Below are 25,271 nucleotides of genomic sequence, written 5' to 3'. Positions count from 1 at the left end.
TGGAGGTTGACCCTGCACTGCTGGGGGGTGGGGTGGTGGGAGACATGAGTGGGGGCCTGGTGGAGGGTGACCCTGCACTGCTGGGGGGTGGGGGTGCAGGGGGACATGAGTGGGGGCCTGGTGGGGGCTGCCCATGGTGGCAGGGGGGTGGGGGTGGTGGGAGACATGAGTGGGGGCCTGGTGGAGGGTGCCCCTGCACTGCTGGGGGGTGGGGGTGGTGGGAGACATGAGTGGGGGCCTGGTGGAGGGTGACCCTGCACTGCTGGGGGGTGGGGGTGGTGGGGGACATGAGTGGGGGCCTGGTGGAGGGTGACCCTGCACTGCTGGGGGGTGGGGGTGCAGGGGGACATGAGTGGGGGCCTGGTGGAGGTTGACCCTGCACTGCTGGGGGGTGGGGGTGGTGGGAGACATGAGTGGCGGCCTGGTGGAGGGTGACCCTGCACTGCTGGGGGGTGGGGGTGCAGGGGGACATGAGTGGGGGCCTGGTGGAGGGTGACCCTGCACTGCTGGGGGGTGGGGGTGCAGGGGGACATGAGTGGGGGCCTGGTGGAGGTTGACCCTGCACTGCTGGGGGGTGGGGGTGGTGGGAGACATGAGTGGGGGCCTGGTGGAGGGTGACCCTGCACTGCTGGGGGGTGGGAGTGCAGGGGGACATGAGTGGGGGCCTGGTGGGGGCTGCCCATGGTGGCAGGGGGGTGGGGGTGGTGGGAGACATGAGTGGGGGCCTGGTGGAGGGTGCCCCTGCACTGCTGGGGGGTGGGGGTGGTGGGAGACATGAGTGGGGGCCTGGTGGAGGGTGACCCTGCACTGCTGGGGGGTGGGGGTGGTGGGAGACATGAGTGGGGGCCTGGTGGAGGGTGACCCTGCACTGCTGGGGGGTGGGGGTGGTGGGAGACATGAGTGGGGGCCTGGTGGAGGGTGACCCTGCACTGCTGGGGGGTGGGGGTGGTGGGAGACATGAGTGGGGGCCTGGTGGAGGGTGACCCTGCACTGCTGGGGGGTGGGGGTGGTGGGAGACATGAGTGGGGGCCTGGTGGGGGCTGCCCATGGTGGCAGGGGGGTGGGGTGGTGGGAGACATGAGTGGGGGCCTGGTGGGGGCTGCCCATGGTGGCAGGGGGGTGGGGGTGGTGGGAGACATGAGTGGGGGCCTGGTGGAGGGTGACCCTGCACTGCTGGGGGGTGGGGGTGGTGGGAGACATGAGTGGGGGCCTGGTGGAGGGTGACCCTGCACTGCTGGGGGGTGGGGGTGCAGGGGGACATGAGTGGGGGCCTGGTGGAGGGTGACCCTGCACTGCTGGGGGGTGGGGGTGGTGGGGGACATGAGTGGGGGCCTGGTGGAGGGTGACCCTGCACTGCTGGGGGGTGGGGGTGCAGGGGGACATGAGTGGGGGCCTGGTGGAGGTTGACCCTGCACTGCTGGGGGGTGGGGGTGGTGGGAGACATGAGTGGGGGCCTGGTGGAGGGTGACCCTGCACTGCTGGGGGGTGGGGGTGCAGGGGGACATGAGTGGGGGCCTGGTGGAGGGTGACCCTGCACTGCTGGGGGGTGGGGGTGCAGGGGGACATGAGTGGGGGCCTGGTGGAGGTTGACCCTGCACTGCTGGGGGGTGGGGGTGGTGGGAGACATGAGTGGGGGCCTGGTGGAGGGTGACCCTGCACTGCTGGGGGGTGGAGGTGCAGGGGGACATGAGTGGGGGCCTGGTGGGGGCTGCCCATGATGGCAGGGGGGTGGGGGTGGTGGGAGACATGAGTGGGGGCCTGGTGGAGGGTGCCCCTGCACTGCTGGGGGGTGGGGGTGGTGGGAGACATGAGTGGGGGCCTGGTGGAGGGTGCCCCTGGTGGCTGGGGGGTGGGGGTGGTGGGAGACATGAGTGGGGGCCTGGTGGAGGGTGCCCCTGGTGGCGGGGGGGTGAGGGTGGTGGTAGACATGAGTGGGGGCCTGGTGGAGGGTGCCCCTGGTGGCTGGGGGGTGGGGGTGGTGGGAGACATGAGTGGGGGCCTGGTGGAGGGTGCCCCTGGTGGCTGGGGGGTGGGGGTGGTGGGAGACATGAGTGGGGGCCTGGTGGAGGGTGCCCCTGGTGGCTGGGGGGTGGGGGTGGTGGTAGACATGAGTGGGGGCCTGGTGGAGGGTGCCCCTGGTGGCTGGGGGGTGGGGGTGGTGGTAGACATGAGTGGGGGCCTGGTGGAGGGTGCCCCTGCACTGCTGGGGGGTGGGGGTGCAGGGGGACATGAGCAGGTGTGCAGGGTAGTCCCCTGTTTTGTGGGCTGCCTGCAGGGGCCGTGGAGGGTGTACAGGGAACACCTGTGAGGACCCACCCAGCCTAATCGCGTGTGTAACTTCCCACGCACCCCTGTAATACACGTACCAAGCCAAATCGCGTGTGATAATTCCCGCGTACCCCTGTGATACACGTGCCCTGGCTAATCACGTGTAAAACTTCACGTGTACCCCTGTAATACACGTACCCTGGCCAATCGCGTGTTAAACTTCCCGCGTACCCCTGTAATACACGAACAAGCCAAATCGCGTGTGATAATTCCCGCGCACCCCTGTAATACACGTACCTGGCCAAATCGCATGTGAGAATTCCCGCGCACCCCTGTAATACACGTACCCAGCCGAATCGCGTGTAAAACTTCCTGTGTACCCCTGTAATACACGTACCCAGCCAATCGCGTGTGATAATTACCGCACCCCTGTAATACACGTACCCAGCCGAATCGCGTGTACAACTTCCTGTGTACCCCTGTAATACACGTACCCAGCCAAATCGCGTGTGATAATTCAGGCACCCCTGTAATACACGTACCCTGGCCAATCGCGTGTTAAACTTCCCGCGTACCCCTGTAATACACGTACCCTGGCTAATCGCGTGTATAACTTCACGCGTACCCCTGATATGCACGTTACCCGCTTTGCGTTCCTTGTTTGGAAGCCCTGTAAACTGGTCCAGGGTTAGCGCAGCCCTTTGCGATGATTTAGCGATTTTGATGGCTTTTCCTTGCGCGAGGGCGTTCTTGGGGGCGTTACTGGCGCTGCTGCAGGGTCGCTGCGATACTCTGCGCCACGGCTGGTTTGGGAGCTTAAAATCCATGAATACGCTGTGCGCGGAAATCGGTTTTAGCGCACGTGCCTGGCGCAGACAATCGCACGCGGACACTCTGCGCCAGCCGCTTGCGACACTTTTCTGCGAAATTCTATGAATTACCCTGATAGTCTGTCCATGTGTTTCTTGGTGAGCACGTACTAACAATGTTGGCCCGTTATTTCCAAGTGTGTTCCCCTCTATAAGTAGGTGCATTAGAGTCCATCTCCACAGTAATTCTACTGCACCCAACATGGGGGGACACAGGGCACTGGTGGACATTTAATATAATGTCCATACCAATCTGAGAAGAACAGCGATTGTATAAACTGCAATACCACCACATTTTGAAATGGGCAGAGACAACAAAGCATTAAGCATTCAACATGCAATGCCCACCCCATTCTGAAAAGAACATGGTAAAAGCCTCACCCCACTCTGCCATGGGCACAGTGAATTGGTAGACACTCGTCCAGTTGTGTTTTTCTTTGCATTCCTGGCTTTGTAGTTTTGCTTTTCCCATTATAACTCCAGGATTATAAATCCCAAAAGGCAAAGGAAATATAGGGCTGGATGAGGATATTGTGAATATCATAGCACATGATGGCATGTAAGCCCCCCAAAATGCCAAAGAAACAGAGTAAAGAAAGCGCTATGACTATCCGATTTTATCATAGTGTCAAAGCATCCACCCTTAAAAGGTTCACCCCAATCTGGTGTTGACAAAGAGCACTTAACATGAAACACCCAGTCCAATCTGCAATGGCCATTGGGTGACAAAAGTGCAGTGCTCACCCCGCCATAGCTGGGCACAACTGCCCACGATGAGAAAATGAGTTGAAAAGTTAATAATATGATGGATGGTATATTGTATTGGCAGATAGTTTCCTTTGGTTAAGGCCTGTTGATCATAGAACACTGTTGTGTTGTTGTTTGTGTGATGTGAATTGCAAAATAGCGGTCTATGCATGTTTTTGTTTGTTTATTTATTTATAATGTGCGCCAGACCCGAGGATTATCAGGGCGTAGAGGATACAAGAAGGCTTTTAGCTTAGATACAAAGTGACATAAGGTACAAATCAGGAAATACAAGCATAATATACAGAATATATAGGTTAAAGTAGATACATAGAAATCATATAATGGTGCATAACACAGTATAAGCAGGAACGTGATTTACAAGGCAGATTGATGCTATTTACAAGGCGAGAGAGAGGGGGGCCAGTGTATTACTTGTCGTTATCTTTGAACCAGTTAATGAGATTCTGTCTGAAGATAGTAAATGTTTGGTCAGCTCTCAGCGGGGGTGGCAGGGAGTTCCAAAGTTGTGCTACCTTGACCTCGAAGCTACTGACCCCGATTTTAGAAAGTTTGAATCTAGGCACAAGAAGACAATTAGTATTGACTGTTCTAGTGGGGCTACTTGAAGATTTTCTATTAATTCTCTCAGTCAAGTAGCATGGTGCCCTGTTATTTCGGCATTTGTGGTGCTGTTTTCAGTCGGATTTTGTCATGGGTGGCTAGCCAATTGTGTTGTCTCCTGGTATCTGAAATATGCTCTTTCCTTTCTATGCTTAGCGCAGCTCTGAGGGCATTGTTCTGCAGTGTCTGTATTCTTTTGACAATGTATTTGTTGGCACCAATGTAAAGGGCGTTACAGTAGTCCAATTTGGTCAGGATGAGGGCTCTGGCAAAGATAATACAACTGTTAGAGGATAGGAAATGTTTGCCAGCTCTAATTAATTTACATGTATAAGCAGGGGAGGAAGCCAAAATGTTTAATTGTTTGGTAAATGTGAGGGTGGAGTCAAGGTAAAAACCTAAGGTTTTCACTTCTTTGTCAACTTTAATGGGGTACCCGTCAATGGTAAAGGATGAATATGCAGGGCCTAATCTTGTGCGATGGGAAGTAGTGCCGAGGATGATGAGATCCGTTTTATCATCATTCAAGCAAAGACCGTGAGAGGCCATCCATGCCTGAATGATGCTGTAAATTCTATTCACCAAAGGCAAATCCTTATCATAATCCCGAGTAAGTGGTAAGAGAATCTGGGTATCATCTGCATAATTGGTGTAGGTGATACCAAGATGGTCTAGATCAAGGTTGTCCAACGTACGGCCCGCGGGCCACAATGCGGCCCGCCAAGCCATTTTATGTGGCCCGCCAGGCCGTATGTTGGACAATGCTTGAGAAAAAAATTCAGGACACATAAAAGAACAAGACGAATGAGAATTCTGAGCGCACACTCACTCTACTAGACTGCTATCAGCATCATCAGTCACAATATTTTTGGGGGGAGACTTGGAAACAGTGGCACAAAAGGAGCCGCTCTGTGCTGGATCACATTCAATCACCATGGCCCCCTTACAAATCCCAGCCATGCTGTGATTGACCTGTGGACACATAAATAATCGTATCAATAAACTGTCTCTGCCTTTTTTATGGCGAATGACAATTTCGCCACATTCATTTGGGTCAATTTTATTGCTTTTTTTTTACCACAAAAACCGGTGGCAGAACCCCTGCACCCTCCCTTTCTATATACCTTACCCAAAATTACCATCTAGATTTTTTTGGTAAAAAAGCGTAAAAAAATGTGGCAAAAAATTGTTTTGTCGAAATTGCCATTCAGCAAAAGTGGGCAATAGCAAATAATCTACACACTCAAGAACAACCTTTCAAAAAATGCTCTCCAGAAATGTATAGAAAGGAAACAAAATCCAAATCCAAATCAATGGGAACCAAAGTTTTCGTTTGTTAGTGGATTGAGTTTGTTCACAAAATGGATCGGAGTACATTTCGAATAGTTGCTGCAGCTCTGGAGAAAATACGAGTGGTATGATAGGTTATTTATAACGCGCTTAATACCCATGCAGCAGTGATCCCAATCATAAAAGTGAAACAGGCAAGCCCAACAGGTATAACTTATTTTCACTCTTTTGGTAGCGCAGTCTGAGGGCAGCCTATACCCTTCAGGAGAGGTGTGTGCTGATACAGTTGCAACACAAAAAACAATAGTACTATGTTCCCAAAATACCTTATTTCTTGTCTTTCGGATCTCAGCAGAGCCAGGCTTTTCAGCATCAGACCAGAAGCATGTGTGCCTTTGCGCTGGGCTGGGGTCAAGTCGGAGAGCAGCAGCGATGGGCCCCAATGATGCAGTTCTGTTTGGCAGTGGTGCTGATTTGTGGGTAGAAAACGCTGGAAACAGTAGGCCGTGCCAAGTGGATGGCACTGGAAGACTCAGTGACCTCTGGGCCCTGACAAGGGAATACTTGCCTTTGGCGCTGTGCAGGCTCGGCTGACACAACACGGCATATGGTTACGGCAAAGATGTCAAAGCTTCAGCATTGTCATTGAGCAGAACTCTGAGATTCAGGGGTGGTGGAGCGTCGATGTCCAGGATGATTATGATGGTGTGAATGGGGCCAGCGCTGAGCAGCTACGCTCAGGAGGGCCATGGGCCCGTGTGGGGCTGACAGGCCAGTGGGCAGACTGTAACAGGCCTGCTCAAGCCATCCTGCTATTTATACAAATCTCGGGCCGAGCAGCACCTGATGGGAGAAAGGATCTGCGCTACAATCTGCTCTTCTGCTGGGCTCTGCCTGCTGGAGCTTCCCCCTACACGCGGGACAGGCAGCTCTGCAGACGCTCAGAGCTTCCGGGGATTGGGGGGTTGGGGCTGGGTCAGGGCCTGCCTTCTCACCCTCGCTTAGCGGGGCTTCCCAGAACTGACCCAACCCCTGCCCTCTTGCATGCAACTCATACTTAGCTGGCAGGGGAGTATGTGATCTCAAGGGAAGATCTCCCAGGGTGAGGCTTACCCATTGCACATCGGATTTGCTGACCCCTGCTATGTTCCCAAATGCGGGATACACGACTGCATTATTTCTGGTAGTGGGGGGACTGCGTTCGCGCTCACCCCCCCAATTTATTGGTGAAAGAAAAGGTAAAGTGTGCACTAGGCCTGCTAGGTTGCATACTTTTAGATTTTGCTCACATGGCGTTTCTTCAATTAGGTTCACCTTTGGGTGATCGCTTTTCCACATTTTATCTGTTGAATTGAATTACGCTTCTTTCATCACCACAGAAGTAATGTGTATTACAGAGATAAGTTGCCATATGTATTGGGCACACTGCACATGCTCAGGCAGCATCAATCATGCTTTGTAACGGACAATGCTGGCCTAAATTCGGAACAGCCAGCATAGACATGTTGCTACAGAGGCATATTTTGGGTACAACCAGCATGACAATGTGTTACATCAGTGACAGTGCTGTTTTACACTGTGAACACATTGATCATTAAAATATCTTGTGTTGTAAAATGTACTTTTCTGCTGTTGGTGACATGGAATTTTCATGTTCCCCTTTAGAACTGATTGTACACTTATGGCTTTTTGGTCACCTTTTCTGCTGTAAAATGCACCATTTCAACCCCATATTTGAAAAAGAATTCTTGGGGGGGAAACCCCCCCAAACCCTCCCTAGAATCTTGTAGCTCCCTCGCTACGCTCGGTCGCCCCCACTATTTCAGAAAAATATTAACACATAGACACTGAAAGAAATCACAAGCAACTAACCTTTGATCACTGACCATGACACCAAAAGCTATCCTTGGGACTGTATGGCTATCACTGCCTGTGATGCTATTGTGTCAAAGGTCACACAATATCGCTTTTTAATATACTGCTTTGGGTGAGGTTGTTGACTTTTGGCTCGCCGGCCCACTGGGTGACAAAAGGTTAATGCTTCGGCCCCACATTCAAAAAGGTTGGACAAGCCTGGTCTAGATCATCAAAAAGGGGCTTGGTAAATATGTTATACAAAGTTGAAGAGACACATGATCCCTGAGGCACACCACAGGTGATGGGGATAGGGTCTGCAGCTGCTGGGGGAGATAAGACTCTCATAGTCCTATTGCTGAGGAAGGATTGTATCCAGACTATGGCCTCCTTAGAGAAATGGGCTGCTGAGTCCAAATGGTTGCATAAAACCTTGTGGTCCACCAGGTCAAATGCAGCCGAGTAGTCGAGAAGGACAAGCAAAGTTGATTTTCCATTGTCTCTGAGCTTGTCAATTTGGGCCTTGAGATCAATTAATGCTGTTTCCGTGCCATGTTGTGGCTGAAACCTGATTGGCTGGCTCCTAGAAGTTGGTTAAGTTCCAGGAACTTCTGCATTTGGAGGTATACCACCTTATCTAAAATATTTAGGAGGAATGGCACTGTCGTGATGGGACTGTAGTTAGTCAGTATAGTAGGGTCTAGTGTTTGTTTCTTGAGGAGAGGGAGTACCCAAGACTCTTTAAGGTTGCTTGGGATAGTACCTGATGAGAAGTAGTCATTGATAAGCTTTGAAATGAAAGGTGCTAGATCTCTTGCAGCGTCGTTGATTAGTTGTGCTCGGCATTGGTCACCCTGGCAATTCGAAGGTTTGAGCGAGAGTATAACCTTCTCAACCTCGAGAATGGAGATTTTGGAGAAGCTAAAGCGGGTTGGATGTTTGCGGGGGGCGTGGGAGATTTGTTAGGTAGAGTTGAGGATGTTAGGGATGCTTTCTTTTGTGCTATCTTATGATGGAGATTAGAGACTTTATTGACTAAAGCATGCCGGATATTGGAGCACCAAGTTTTGTCTTTGACGCAATTGTCTTGTACTGGAATTGGCATTTCTAATTCTTTTAAAATTGTGAATAGTTCCTCCATGCTGAAGTTAGCTTGCAGAATTCTATTGTTTTAAGTTTCTTGTTTCACCAAGAGGATGTCTTTCTTGTATTGAGATGACATGTTGATTAGGTAAGTTTTGTTTTCAGCAGAGGGAAGTAATCTCCATGCAGTTTCACATTTTCTCTTATCTTTTCTCAGGCTTTGGCTTTTGGGCTTGCTATTTCTCAACTTTAATGGGGCAATATCATCTAGAGTGGAGGTCATCATTTTGTTATATTCGCCGACTAACGAGTTGGGTTCCATACTGTCAGGTAATGAGTTGAGAATAGGTAGGATGCGGGGTAGAAGTTTATCTAGTGTAATATTCTTTTTGTTTCTGGTCAGTGTGGGTGGGGAGGATAAGCTCGACTTAGCGGTGGGCCTTTTGGTGCCAGCATGAATGACAGAAGGTGGTGGTCTGTCCAGACTTGAGGGGCGATGATAGTAATCAAGGCCTTACAGTTGTAATACGCCACCCAGTCAAGTATTCTCCCTTTGTTGTCTGCCAGGATATGAGCCACAGTAGTTGCTTGTTGGTCTTTAGGGTCATTAAATCCCATATTAAGATCCCCCAGCAATAGGATTTGTGAGGTGCTTTTTAGGTTGTCCGACAAAATAGTGGATATATCTTCATCGAAGGTGCAATAGGTACAGTCTGTCTATATAGGAGATGGATATTAAGAGTTTGGGAGTTGGGGATAGGTATTTTGACTGAAAGGGATTTGCATGATTTGATGTCTAATCTCAAGGAAAGATTAGATTTAGCGATAATGGCTATGCCTCCTCCTCGTGACTCACGTCTATCAGCTCTCAGAATAGTGTATTCATCCGGGTCTGCTAAGGTAAGGACAGGACCTGCTGCATCATGTAGCCAAGATTCAGTGATGGCTAGGAAGTCGTTTTCTGCTACGATGAGATCATCTATCTCCGTAGCATGCACGACTAATGATCTTGCGTTTATTAAGGCCCCTTTAAGGTCTGATGCAGAGCTGTCTAGTGAGTGGGAGAAGGGGTGCATGTGCGCCAATATGGGGCTTGGATTTTGGAATTTAGTATGGAAGAGGCTAGGTGATGTGTGGGGTGATGAGATATTAAGAGTGGTCTTTTTTGTATTTGTAGTTTGTCTATTAGGTAGGCTCTTTCTCTTGCAGTCTATAATAGTCATAGAGCTGGCAAGGGGTTCAAATAGTTTGGGCAGTCGAGAGCAAAATCTAGAGTTTATATAGGCGATGTTACAGGGGCTATTTTGGTTGGGCAGTCCCTGGGGCGGATTAAAAGTACTTGATAGTTGTTCATGAGTCAAGATGTTAGGAGTGGGTGCATTAGACACAATGGTCAGGGATGTTGCCATAGTAGATGAAATATAATGAATATGTGGTATACAGGTGGCTAGACTTGAAGGACTAGTTAACACACCTATTGTGAGGAGTATGCCTACGGGGACTATGTTAAACAGGGTAGTGTGCATATTGCCTCAAGGTCAGGTGAAGCACAGTATGGCAGTATAGCTCAGTGGTATTCCACTGATCTGCATAGTAAGACCGAGTAAATCAACACAATGTGTTGAGCACACGTAGGCTGGTATAGTTCAACACAGTAGGCTAGTTAGGCATAGGCTGATGTAGTTTAACACTATGGGCTAGTCAGGTATAGGCTAATACCAACCTTGGCTGACTCCTGATCATCTTTCTCTACGTACTACACTTCAGCGCGCTGAATGAAATTGGAATAACCCCACTTTCCTTCGGACCTCACCACGCTTTCTTCCATCCACCCATCCTAGGATTCTGCTTTGGTGGATGCCAAAAAACTCTACTTCTCCAATCTTATTATCAATACTCTCCTCAGCATCATAATCTTTTTTAGCCACTTAATCGAATACTTTCCTCTCCTTCTCCTGACCCCTCTAACTGGTCTTCCATAACTCCTACTGATCTGGCTAACTATTTTCCCTCTAAAGAGGTGCAACCAGGACTGTCTCTTCTGCACCTCAGCTGCCTACCACCATTCAGTCTCCCCTGTGTTTCCTCTTCTTTATCCTCGTTTACCCTTCTCTCTGATGCTGACAATTCTTCTTTCCTAGCCAGAGCACATACTACTGCTCCCCCTTTCAACCCTATTCCTTTGCCCCATCATTAAGATCTTTCCTCGCAGACTTTCAAATCGCTGTTATCTTCCCTCTCTTAAAGAGCATTCCTTAAAAACTTCTCTAACTTCAAGCCATCATCCCCCAACACTCCTCTTCCTTTTCTTCCTAGAACAGGTATTTTATACTGAAATGTCTTTTTATCTTAAGCTTTACTCTTCCCTTCCACTAACACAATCTGGCTTTCGCCTGTTTCACTGCACGGAAACTGCACTCCTGTCTGTTTCCACCAACGCTATTCTGCATGCACGTGACTCTAAGCTCTCCTCTATTCTAATTTAACTTGACCTCTCTGCTGCTTTTGATACGGTTGACCATCCTACTGTTCCCTCGTCCCTACATTCCCTGGGCTTTTCTGGTACTTTCCTGGTTTAAATCCTACCTGGCTGACCATTCCTTTTCTGTTTATTAGGGTGGCTTAAAGTCTCACGGTGCTCCCCATGGTTCTGTCCCGAGTCCTCTTCTCTTTTCCCTTTACACCTGCCCCTTATCTTCTATTATTATGTCCTTTGGCCTTTCTGCACATTTCTATGCAGATGACTCTGAACTCTTCATCTCTTTCTACGACACTTTTCACTTGACTATCTCCAACTGTCTCCTGGCCATCCAATCTTGGATGAACTCCCATTTCCTACGTCTGAATATTTCTAAGGTTGAAATCCTGTTCTTTTCTGTGTCATCGATCCCTCTCCCCTCTCACCACCTTCTATTCTTTTTTCTCCTTCCACTCTTCCTTTTTCTTCTTCTGCCAGGAATCTAGTTGTCACCTTCAATTCATCTCTCTCCTTTATACTTCACATCACTAACATTGCTCGTTCCTGTTGTTTTGAACTCTTTAATATCTGTAAAGCCTGTCCTTTTCTCACTTTTCATGCACCAAAAAACACATTATTACTGCTTTTGTTTTTTCCTGTCTTGGTTATTGCTCCTGTATTCTTGTTGGTCTTCCTTCTTCTCATCTGGCCCATCTTCACTCTTTATTTAATTATTCTTTTCACACTCTCTGTCAAATTTGTCTCTGGGTCTCTATTACTCCCTCCTTACACTCCCTCCTTGCTTTCTTTTGAATCTCGTCTTTTGTTTTGCTTTGTTCATATTTCTTTTAAATATTGCCATGGGCTAACTTCTCCGTATCTCTGCTCTTTTGTATCTTTGTAGGTCCCTTCTCGTTGCCTTCGATCACAATCTCTTTTTTTGTTAACTGTTCCTACACCACTCTATGACCAATCTCGTTCTCGCTCATAGCCCCCAAGGTCTGGAGCTCTCTTCCTCGTCACAGCAGGTCTAGCCCCACCTACTCCTTTTACACACAACTCAAAACCCATTTATTTTCTAATATGTCTTAGTTTTTGTCACTTTTGGTTTCTATGCTATCTATTGATGTTAATTACTCATGTGAATTTGTACTGAATTTGCGTTCAGCATTTTGGCGAAAGTGCCTAATTAATTAATAAATATAAATACAAATTTACCATCCATCACCATGTAAGCCACCTTTTAGTTGTGACTTCATTGCAGAATGAGAAGATATAAGGCTTTCATTGCTTGAACCTGGCATCTTTACAAAAGCATAATTACTAGAAATTTGCATCAGAAATTATTTAAATATTGATGGAGCGGCTATAATACTGATTGATATGCCTTTGCTAGCTTGTAGAGTTGCTCATAGCACAACATATGTACAGTCTTGTACACCAATCACATTCCGAAATTTGTAATGTTATGAAAATGAATATTAATATTACTTGAGTATTTATTAAGCTTCTGGATGCCATGGAGCACTTTGCAATTTATCGGAAGAAGTAAACTGTGATGTAAGCACTTCGTAGGGGGATCAGTGGGGAGCTAAAATGCTAGCTTTAATTGTTGGCTGCATCCACAACATTGTGCACCAAATTGCTACACCTAGGCTGGGAATACCTCTCAGAGCTGTTTCAATACGTTCAAAAGAGCCAGACCACAACATATATGATATCGCCAATCGTTTCACATGTCTTGGTATGGCATGAGCATGGAATGCCTTTGGGAGAAAAACATGTTCAGCCTCAGGAAGGATGTCAAGGAAGACTTTAGGCTGGCATCTAGATATATGTACCTGTTCCACAGATATTCCACGCATTCTCAGCCTGCTCTTGAAAATCACTGTGCCCCTTATTCTTCTATGAACTGCACTGTTAATCGTTCTTGCAAAGGGAGAAAGCCTCTGTCCTTATTCAAACACGAGCCACATAAATGTGATGTGGGATGATGTGTAATGCTGTCTTCCTTATTCGGTTACAAACACAATCTGCTTCTGTTGTATTACACTTTGCCGGCCATACAAAGAAGAGACATAAGGGAAGCATTTTCTTCAGGGTGCAAAAACAGCCCAAACACGTATGCCATGCCTCATACAGTTTCCAAATGCTGGATTTAGTATTTAAATCAGGTGAACAACATTTAAATGGTTGAGCTGTACCTACAACATAGCAAAAGGGTGTGTTTTTTGCCACTATCAAGATGCAAAAACGAGAGTCATTTTTATTAAATTGAACGCCAACGTGTTGAAGTGTAACTCCATCACAAATATATAATTAAATGGCGCAAGATCTTCATCAAATCCAGTCCGTGATCGTTTATGCTTAGGATATGAGTTGCTCAGAGAATATTTTTCTAGTTTTAGGTTTGAATCTGTGGATGTAAAGAAAGTGTTACGCTTTAGAACTGTGTATAGGATTCTCCCTCTGATAGTTATTTTTTGTGATTGGTATATTTCAAAACCATAGATGCTGCCTTCGCGTTTCTAAAATTCATTTCTCTGCTCGAGAAGTGTAGAAATATGTTCTCATGCAGTACATAATGAAACAAATACAATCTTGGACACATGGGTTGGAATCCCCTTTATACATGTTCTTGTCTTTGCTCTTGACCACGACCATAGATGTTTTCTTGCTTTTCTATGCGATTTCTAACCTTTCAAACTAACATTATTTCTGTACAGAGCTGTTTTGTATTTATTTACTTTTGCTTTAGAAGCACGTTAGGAGAGCGGGGTGTATATTCTGCCAATGGACTTTTTACCTTAGTCTGTTTGAACGAATTTAATAGGAAATTCGGCATTTCTACTCCACGAGGTCCTCCTGAGACCAAATGAGATTATGGCGTTGACTTGGTTTCATTTGAAACCTCTTCCAGCCTTTTAAAAATGTATGGCGCCAATCAAAAAACAGCACTGAAAAAGGAAATGTCACTTCTTTCATTTCAGGGCGCATTTAAGAAATGTTGCAACGCAGAAAAGAAAGTAAAAACATTAGGCATAGTACTAAACATAAAGGCTCAGGTTAGTAGTCTAGTCTCCTTTTCAGCCTACCATATAAAACTGCTAGCCCACCTCTGGCCCTTTATTTCTCAGCAGAATGTTCAGATAATTGTAAGGGCCATTGTGGGGTCAAAGATTGATTATTGCAGCAGTCTCCTGGTTGGCATTTTGAAATCTGAATGTAACCATCTTCAGGTGATTCAGAATAGTGCTGTCAGAGTGGCCAGGTGCCTTAAAATGGAGAGATCACGTTTCAGAGGCAAGACGGAGTCTGAATTGGTTGCCCGTGGAATCTAGGTTACAGTACTGTTTTCTTCTGGTTACTCACAAATGTCCTGTCGGAACCATGCCGGTCTACCTGAGTGAGTTGCTGTCTGAGAAATCCAGTGTTAGGTCTCTTAGATCTAATAACACCCATCAACTGAAGATACTGACTTGTAACTGTGTTAGCTAAGGCTGCACTTAGGACCTGGAATGCGCTTCCACATCACTTAAGAGAAATACAGCCAACAGCAGTCTACAGAAAAAAATGTAAAACACTTCTATTCGTTTAAAGACTTTTTCCTTTACTGATCCAAATAGTGAGGTTTATTGCCAGCTTTGGTTCTAAGTTACAATACTATGGGCCTCATTATGACCCTGGCTGTAGCCGTGCTGGTAAAAACGGCACGGCTGCCGCCTGAGTCATTTTTTTGCGGCGCCTGGCAATGGGGAATTACCGGGGTATTACAGCCCCCCGCAGGTCCCGGTAATTCCCCATTTCCAGGCGCCGGAAAATATTACTCCCCATTCCCATTCGAGTTCCATAGGACTCAATTGGAATGGGGAGGACGGTGGCACCGGCACCATTCATGATGGTGCCGTTGCTACCTTCAAGGTCTGTGAACGTGTGTCATTCCGCCCGCTAAATCAGACCTGGTGGCCGGAAAGGCACCCGCTCGCAGAACTCGGAGTATGCCGGTCCGGTAACAATGGTGCCGGTAGCTTACTGGCACCATTGTTACCAGACTGGCATACTCATAATGTGGCCCTCTGTCTTATATGTATTTATCTGTCTCTTTCATGTGCGCCCTTATGCCTCTGGGTCCCTGGTTGCGCGTTATACATTTGATAAAGTAAAGTAAAAGTACTCTTGAAGCAAACAACAAATAAGTACCCCAAAATTCCCTAGGCTTGCTTTTCCCTTTCTCTTGACCTCGACTTAGAGTAAGGCAGGTCTACTGTACACGCAGTGCTTGAAAAGTCGCAGGCAGATGTCCAATTGTCAATTGACCGATTACAACTTTTGTGGCATTGGCAGGTTGTACATTGCAACCCTTATAAATGGCTAAGGTCAGAGCGGTGGTCAGTCAAAATCTCGAAAACAAAATCTCGAATGACAAAAAGCCTGAAACAAAAATCTCGAAAAAAAAAATATCGAATTTTTTATTTATTTATTTATATATGTTTTTGGGGTCAGGTAAGTAAAAAAAAGGGGTAAAATAAAAAAAAATGAAAAAAGGGGGGTTGGGGGAGAACCCTCCCATTTTGAAAAAAAACACATTGAAAAAACAATTCGATATTTTTTTTTTCGGCCTTTTGTTTTCGAGATTTTAGTTTTCGAGATTTTTTGATTCGGTATTATCACTATGAACCGGTCAGAGCTTCTCTAAGAACCTGTCAAAATGAAGTAGAGACTTTGGATGGAATTGATGAATCACATGCAATGGCCCCAAAAACTCAAGGCTTAAACATAGATCACTAGAACGGGCAAGTTGGCGAATGTACCTTGACAGCAAATGGCCAAAGTTATCTATTTATACTTTTTTTATATATTTTTTGAAAATATGAGGGAACTTCATTTCAACTATCACTCAAAATCTGGTTGTCTTTTCTTGAACTAAATCTATTTGTTCTTCGGACATTATATAATTGCTGAATCATTTAAATTTGGAAACATTAGTGCATGTTTATCCTTGCTTTGCGGTTTCATTATTAAGCAAAATACGTGTTCCTTTAAAAAAATATGGTTGCAATATTAGTGCATCGTGGCAGCACTACAGCAGAGACGAACATTGTTTAACAGTTGTTGGATACCTATTTAAAACGAATGTACTTTAGCAGAGAGGCAAGGTACAGTACCAGACCATGGACGTCCTTTTAGAGCTGAAAGTGTCTCATGTGGCCAGTGGTGAAGGAAGCTTTTAGTGCCGGGGTAGGGGGTGCAGTATCTTTTAATCGGCCGACAATTAGTTCAAAGGAATTACTCCATCCATCCCAAATCAGGCATGCACTATTTTTATTTACTGAATAAAGTTCTCTTTATGCACCTGGACCCCCAATTCAACAATAATGATTCCCTACAGCCTGCCCACCCCCTTTCGATACAAGAAACACACAGGGTTGCACAGACGTTCTATTTATTAATAAAAATAAAAGTAGATCCATTTAAATATAAGCAAATCATGCATTCATGAAATTCCAACATCAGGGGAGACTACAATGAAGAATGATCAATGCACTGGTCGCATCACTTTTCTATGAAACGTTAACATGAAGGTGGACTTTTGTAACCACACACATCAAGATCTGTATCTTGGATTTACCTTGAGCATGCATCAGCCATTTATTGAAAAGTGTGCTGGGATAAAACTGAAATGTTATAGAAAACCAAATTCACTCAGAACATCCCTGCCTATAGAAGTATCTCTACTTCCCCTTTATTGAAAATAGCAGCCTCCCCCTTTACTCAACGGCCCTGTCAAAATTTCAAACAGCGTTCTGGAAAAATCTATTGAAATAGTGTGCTACGTGACATGTAAATTGCTTGTAAAGAGAAACAGTTCTGTTTAACATGCCTATTTGCTAGATTCCCTTCAGTGGTGCTTCTATTGCATTACTGTGTGAAAGTATACATTTATAATTTTTAATAGGCAATTTAAAAGTGGGAACATGGGGAGGCATTAACCACCCTTTCCCGTTTCTCTTCACTGGTTCAGGGCCAGTAAAAGAACTCTGTTTGGTTATATAAGCAGGAAATCACTTCAATTACCCTATTTTTAAGAGGCATGTACTGTGAAGGCATCATGAACCAAGACACAGACAACACACTTAAAGTTCAAAGAAACCAAGACACAAGAAACACACAGGGTTGCACAGACGTTCTATTTATTAATAAAAATAAAAGTAGATCCATTTAAATATAACATCAGTGGAGACTACAATGAAGAATGATCAATGCACTGGTCGCATCACTTTTCTATGAAACGTTAACATGAAGGTGGACTTTTGTAACCACACACATCAAGATCTGTATCTTGGATTTTACCTTGAGCATGCATCAGCCATTTATTGAAAAGTGTGCTGGGATAAAACTGAAATGTTATAGAAAACCAAATTCACTCAGAACATCCCTGCCTATAGAAGTATCTCTACTTCCCCTTTATTGAAAAAAGCAGCCTCCACCTTTACTCAACGGCCCTGTCAAAATTTCAAACAGCGTTCTGGAAAAATCAATTGAAATAGTGTGCTACTTGACATGTAAATTGCTTGTAAAGAGAAACAGTTCTGTTTAACATGCCTATTTGCTAGATTCCCTTCAGTGGTGCTTCTATTGCATTACTGTGTGAAAGTATACATTTATAATTTTTAATAGGCAATTTAAAAGTGGGAACATGGGGAGGCATTAACCACCCTTTCCCCTTTCTCTTCACTGGTTCAGGGCCAGTAAAAGAACTCTGTTTGGTTATATAAGCAGGAAATCACTTCAATTACCCTATTTTTAAGAGGCATGTACTGTGAAGGCATCATGAACCAAGACACAGACAACACACTTAAAGTTCAAAATAAGATAATCTAGTAAAATAAATTCCAGGATGGTTCAAGGCCTAACTTGCCCTATGCTAAGGTGGAATTTCCATACCTGAACGAAACTAAGGAAAACCTCAGTCAAAGAGTACAACTTAAAAGTCTGTGTGTTTCCAAAACCTATCCTTGCCATCACAACTAATGCTAAACAATGTGTAGGGATGTTAGTAATCAAAGAAATTGTGTTCAACACAAAGTCTGAGCTTCCCCCAGCTCTTAGCCTTCTTTTCGCCTCTCCTTCCTCAAGTTCAAGAAAGTTCCACAAAAGTCTTAAGGTTACTTTTATCACGTTCAAGGTAATACTGTTCACAATCCTTGGCATTCCCTTCCCCAAGTTCCAACCAACACAGTTCAAAAGAAAGGGGTCCTCAAGACAGCGTTTGTAGTTTCTCAGGTCTCAGGGTTCCCTTCCCCACGACTTCAACGCCACAACTGATATTTGTTTCATATTTCAAAGTTCAACACACATCCAGGGCAACTTGAACCACCTTCTGGTTTGCCTCACCAGTATTGATTGTGATATATTTCACAATGTCTTTGACTTCCACACTTCAGGGTCCTGTGGTCTAGGCGCAGTAGTCAGACCACACGGTCCACCCATCACAGTTCGTGCAACCAGGAGCCCTAGGCTCTTCAGCCCACATAGGTTCTTCAGTTTTACCCCTGTGTACAGATTCACCTTCACGCGACTTCTCTTTGTCTGCCTTTTGGCTTTATTTATAGGTTCATATTTTCCTAGCTTTATTTATTCATTTAATTGTTTTTTAATAACACACTTAATACCTGAGTTCGTTTTCTAAGCACAGATCCGAGATTCAAACCTCTGGTGCTCTGCGTGGTCTTGCTTCTAAAACCAGCACGTTGCCCCTGTGCTATCCTCTGTTCACTTCTCTTTGTCAATCTCTTGACTTTCCCAATTATGTCTTACACAGCTCTGTGCCAGTCTCTGACCTTTTAGCACTGTACTCATTCACAAAGTTCACTGTATTGTGGTGATCTGTTCATGCCCCACCTTTCTGTGACACTCTTTCACACTTGCGCTCTTTCATGAAGGTTGCATTTAATTGGGCACTATTCCTTTTATCTTTACTCCATTATATGTTTTGACCATATTCAACATGCATAGCTTGTTCTTGTTTCACGTTTTCATTCAGTTTAGTATTCAATATATATATACATAGTTCAATGTTGGTTCAAGTTTTCATTCAGCTAGGTGTTTAAGATGCACATTTTATCTTAGTTCGAGTTTTCATTCAGTTCGTTATTCAACATGTATATTGGTAATAATAAGCAGCGCTCAGATACCTGAGGGTTCGTAGCGCTATATAAATGCCAAATTATTATTATTATTATTATTGTAGCTTTGTTTCATGTTTTCCATACGTTTGGTATTCAATAAACATTGTACAGAAGTTCATTATCTGTGCGCAGCCTTCCCGAGGCGTCCTGGTTCCCATTGACCACCCCGATACTCACTGGCTCTTGGCGTCCTCTCCAGCGGTTCCTCCTGCCTTTGGTCTGCTTCGCCTGTTGACAGACCACCTCCTGTCATCCCTGCTCGTACTCTGTGTGCTTGCCTGAACACACTGGGGTCTCTGCTTCCCCGACATGGATGTGGGCAGCATCCCTTCTTTCTTCCTGCCAGCCAGCAGGATCAGAACACGTCTCCCAAGGGACTTGAGGCTCCACAGCTCCTCTGGGAATCGGCCGGCGTCCTGGCTCCTTCGCAAGCCCCACCACCACCTTTTCTTTACGTCACCGGTTTCCTGCTGGTTTCTCCCCCACAGGTCTCCCTGTCGCTCTCTCTGCTGTTCTCTGGTTCTTGACAGCTTGCAGGTGTAGATTCATAATTAGAGTTGCCAGACCATAGTTAAAGGGACATGCCTGACTCTCATAGCTCTCTGCAGGCATCTTCTTCGTCCCAGTACCAAAGTGGTAAAATGGAGTTTGTGTGTTTATTGCTCTTAATCGCCTCTTCTTCGTCCCAGTACCTTTAACACTCAAATGTGGGGAAAGGAGAGAAGTTGATTCACAATAGCCTATAAAGACCGGGGGAGGTTGATCATCAATAGGGAAAGGGGGATCCCATGTCTCGTCTGTGGGCACCCCACTCAGAATCCCAAAGGACCCTCCACCTGCGTAATCCTCTCTCACTTCTCGACCCCCAGGGTCAGGATCCAAAAGTGATGGCCTATTCCAGGCCACCTGAGAAAAGAATCAAGGAGGAGTAGAAGGAAGAATACCCTCAGTTTCTCACAGTACACAGTCAGATACACTTTTTACTCCCAGATTACTTCCTCTGTGGTTGATTATTACACATAGAAGGAGGCAGGGGATACACACATTGGGCCTTATTCTATTAAATACATAATTCCATAAGCAGATACACTTCTAAAATGTTATTAATTTCTCAGGATGTTTTGTCAATTTATATACCCACCCCTCTATGAAAAGGTGGGCATCATTCAGCAAGATGGGGTCTATATGCTGTCTTTTCCAATGAAGAAGGCCTGGGACTTTAACTAAAATGTAGGTCTCTCTTGCAGTGTATTGCCAGGTATCCAAAATGGGTCCAAAAGGAAAGCAATCTACTACATTCTCCTTTCTGTTTTTGCCAATTCTCTTTTCACTCATTCGTTCAGTATGTCAGGCCATCCCAGTGAGTGAGTGAGTGAGTGAGTGAGTGAGTGAGTGAGTGAGTGAGTGAATGAATGAATGAATGAATGAGTGAGCAAGTGATTCCCCATAATCTATGGGTTTAAACTTTTATAGATCAGAAACCACTCCATTTGAAGGTGTGCATCATTTCCAAAAATGTATTGGTCAGTGGATGTGATTGGACAGTGTTCCAAAAGTGATTTCCCACTAAACCATGCATTCCATACTTATTGGGCATCTTAAAGAAGAGGGCAGTCTAATGGAAGTAACTTCTAAAACCAGTTTCATCTCATTTGATATGACATCATCTTGGAGATTTCTACATTGTCACTTCCTAAAACATCATATTAGTCCCATGTGATCATGTTAGTAATCAGTTCATCAGATAGATCTCACTCAGTCAAATCAAATGTTGCTAGTCTGATTTTGGCACAACGAGTAATGTAAGCATTACAAATATTGGCTTTTTACCCATTGATACATTTGTACAAAAATAATGTTTCCATCTTAAAATAACAGGCTTATCGGCACGGATAATGGGATATATGAATCATTCAAGTGTGCCTTTTCTGAACGAAAATATCCTCATTCGCCAAATTTGTATAGTTAACATAATGTTAAAAAATAGCGATTTACATTCAGCTGATAGGGCTTTTCACACTGATTTTTTTTTTAATTAAGTCTCTAGGACATTTCTTAAAAAGCTACAAGCAATAATGTGATTCCAAATGTAAAATTCACATAACCATGTATTTTCTTATTTACAAAATATTAAATAGCCTCTCCGATTCCTCTGCTGCGTAAAGAACACCTGGTTTCAGTTGGTTCCTTTGAAGCTGAGAGCTGGGAGATTTAAGATTCAGAGAGGCCTGGTCTTCATGGTGCAAGTTCTTTGAAGTTTGGTTTCTCAATGCCATATGTTTATATATCTCTAGGGGCTTGAGTGATATTAGCCACTTTCTATCACTTTAGTCAAACTCCAGGGGCCTCATCAGGAGTCTGGCAGTATCCTGGTAGTAATACTGCCACAATACCACCAGTGCAAATAGCATTACCACTAGACGGTGTGGCGCTATTAGCACTGGATCATGAGTAATGGTACAGTGGTAAGTTCCCATTCCCCATTAGGTCCACTGGACCCAATGGGGTTAGGGGCGCTATTACCACTGACGGTAATTGCGCCGGTGGTTATAGCACCGAAAACGGGCAAAAACAGGTGGTAGGAGAACATTTTTACCTCCAGCAAATGCCCGACTCATGATTTGGCCAACCCTTAAATGCAGCAGTAATAGCGTTACAGGCCATGTCTTCGGAGGTGTGAATTGTTTACTTCTGGAAAGGCCTAGTTGATTAAAATATATGATTATTTGGAGAGCAAATGGGTTTCAGGCTAGGCTCACTGAGAGATGGAAGCTGTAAATGAGGATTCTTTGTTTTGGTTGTAAGGCCTGAATCCTGAAAGCCAACTCAGGGCAAAGTCATAAGATCTTATGGGTAGTTTCAAAGCCAGTGTTCACACTTTTCACATAGAAAATATGATGAATCAGAGGTGATCATCAATCAAAACCCTGGCCTGGACCCCTTCTCATGTGGGCAGGGAAAGACAGCTGCTACCTGATCCTGACTTTGGAGGTGGTGTTCTGTGGGAGGATCACATGGGAGGGGATTCAGTCAAGATGAATTGGAGAACCCTCTAAACAATGTCCCTGATGATCCCACAGTCTCAAAGGCTTATTGTAAAATTGCAGACTTTGATGTCAAAATGAATAAGAACATTAGAGACTACAAGTCCCATAATGCTCTTAGTACTGAGAGGAGGAAGCAGGGCTCAGGGTTGCAGAACTGTAGTGTGCAGTCTAGTGGTTGCAATAACCCACCACTGAGCAGGATCTTTACAACTTTAAAGAGTCTTCAGGTGCGGGCCATTAGGGAGAAGAAGTGGTAGCAGCAAAAGCAGGAAGAAGATGGCACTGGAGCCGCCACTGTGTTGCCAGCAGGACACAGTGTCGAGAGAGTGCCAGAAGTCAGGAATCCTGAATGTAGAGAACGTGCAGCGGAAAGCAGTGCTGAGAAAATCTGTCTTGTAGGACCTGCATACTGCTTCGATGGTGGCGTTCACCGGAATATGTGATTAGCAAAGAAAGCTCCCTTTTCAGGAGTCGCAAGCAGTGGGAGTGTTACTGGAGCTGTCAGGCACCAGGACCATCCTGACGAACGAAGAAGCCGAAGCAGCAAGCTCAACAGAGATGAAAAGATAGACAGGTGAGTTGGCCTTGGCTAGGTAACCCTGAAGCGCTCCAAATTAGGCGCTGGCTCAAAGTGATGCTTTTGAATACCAAACTGTTGAATTAAAGGATTTTGTTAAGAGAGACAGAGGTGAAGATTATTGTAACCACCATTGCAAAAGTAAAGAAAGGACAATATTCAACCAAAATGAATGTAATCTACAAAAAGGCAGATTACCGGTAAGAGAAGATTATAACCAGCATCAGAAAGGCAATCATGAATAAAAGAGGATATAACTTTCCCTGTGAGTCATATCTGCAAAGGAAGCATTAACAACAGCTAATTTGTAGTGTAGAAGGAAACCAAAGGTTGCAGTACAGATGGCCTCCTTGTAGAAATCTTTAAGGGTGAGAGGAATATAACCTGCATTGCCTATGGCAAATGAATCAGTGGGAATGACCGTGTCAATGTGTACTGTACTCTTGTGGAAGAAGTTGTGAACCTTTTGTTGTTGTTGAAAGTCAAAAGAGTTATTCAAGAAGCAGTTTATGATTTACTTTCCCCAATAAGGATTTAAGTATGGACAATCTGAAGTAAGCCTCACCACAAGGTACTATTAGTAGTAGGAGTTTTATCCTGGCAGACAAGTACACCAGGAAAAGGACAATTAGTTGTTAGTTCTGACAGGTTAGTGGACAGGAAGAAGATAATTTGAAGTACTGCAATGTGGTAAACGCTTGTGGTGGAAAGAAGGTGGTAAATCCACTAATGTGTTAGGATGAACTGTTGTAAAACCATCCTGACGAACCTGTATTGTTTATGAAGAAGGAATGTAAAAGTGATTGGTCTTCAAAGAAGAGAAATTACCTTGAAGACTAACTGGGAGTGTGAAGACAAAGTCTTTTTGGTTCCGCAATCAAAAGCTTGTTTAGACCTTAACAGTCAAGTTTGTAGAGTGGGAAATCCTGTTTAGAAACTCCAGGTGCAAAGAGAAGGACTTCTGCAATGAAAAGAACGTTGTGTTGTATTTGGAGTGGAACTTGGCTATTGAAAAATTACTTTCTTGACTTGAAATGTTGTTTCAAATATTCTGAATTGATCCAAGCGAAGAGGATTCAACCTGGTCACAAGTATTCCTGTTTATAATGTTTATGTTTAAATGTATATGTTATTTTATGAAGTTTAATCAGCCAAATAATACCTGGATGATTTTGATGTATGTATGAGCATGCGGGACAGATACTTTTGGACATCAGGTCATTTTCCTATCGTCTTAGTTGGATAGGTATGGACATTTTTGTCAGGTTAGGGATCTGTGGCTGGGAGGAATAAATGCCTTTCGGCTATGCAGAATTTAAAGGTCATGTTATTCCTCGGTGCAATTGTAATTTTAAACAGGGCAACATTAAATGCAATCAAAGTCCTGTGACAGACCTATTTTTTTAAGCATCTGCAGGTTTTATAATGCAGATTCTTAATCCTGTTAGAAAATAAGCAGAAGAAAGAAGGACCAACTTTGATTTTTACACTCTTATGAAAGCCAGTGCTTTTCATTCCAGATTGGACTGTTTTACCATTTAACGAAAGGTTGCTGGATACTTTCTGGCAACTGGAAACATAGATTTGTTTTAACGTGTCAGTTACTTTTGGCAAATATTCTTGTTGTAGAGGGGCTGCTAATAACGCACATTTCCTTGCATTTATCTTTTTCAGATTCTATGCGTAGACTGTAGCTCACATTTAGATTTTTAGATGTAAAGTTTTGCTTTGCATGCTTTTCTTTTGCATAGATTTCCCTACATTAAATAGCTGTTTTGGGGCGCCAAGATTCCAAGGTTCTAATACAATTATGGGGGAGCCCTCATGGGGTGGGAAATATTTTCAGTGAAGGGCCTACCGTTTTCCACAAATTAGCAGGAGTGGCCATGCATATCAAGGGCTCCCTAAAGATTTAAGGGGCATTTGGGATTCCCCACCCCAATTTTTGTTTTTAATAATATGCTGAAAACCAACCATACAAATGGTATAGTTTGTCACTGCAAAAATGCCTTGCAGAGATGATACAAACACATGTACACACACAGTCAAGTACACATGAAGACACTCACTGAGCCAAACATCTGCATGCATCCATAAACGCACAGCCACAGACGCACTCAACTGGTCATTCATGCCCACGCACACACAATGCATTACATTCAAACCTACACAAACGTACCTTAGGTCTTCTCCTCAAGTTCATGGGGACATGGGAACACCAGGAAAATACAGGCACATGAATCCGGGAAGGACTTGAATCCCCAG

At 44.9% G+C, this 25,271-nt stretch overlaps 1 non-coding gene across 1 annotated transcript; it reads left to right on the top strand.

Moving 5' to 3' along the window:
• Positions 1–6,851: 6,851 nt before the first annotated feature.
• Positions 6,852–7,014, top strand: LOC138528925 (U1 spliceosomal RNA). Its single transcript, XR_011284324.1, has one exon. It is a non-coding gene; the product is annotated as a U1 spliceosomal RNA (small nuclear RNA).
• The last annotated feature ends 18,257 nt before the right edge of the window (positions 7,015–25,271 follow it).

This window comes from Ambystoma mexicanum, chromosome 7q (genome assembly GCF_040938575.1).
Source record: "Ambystoma mexicanum isolate Mex_15411 chromosome 7q, UKY_AmexF1_1, whole genome shotgun sequence".
In the NCBI taxonomy this organism is placed as follows: Eukaryota; Metazoa; Chordata; class Amphibia; order Caudata; family Ambystomatidae; genus Ambystoma; species Ambystoma mexicanum.
Note: the sequence above shows the minus strand (reverse complement) of the source record. Positions and strands in the feature narration are given on the sequence as shown.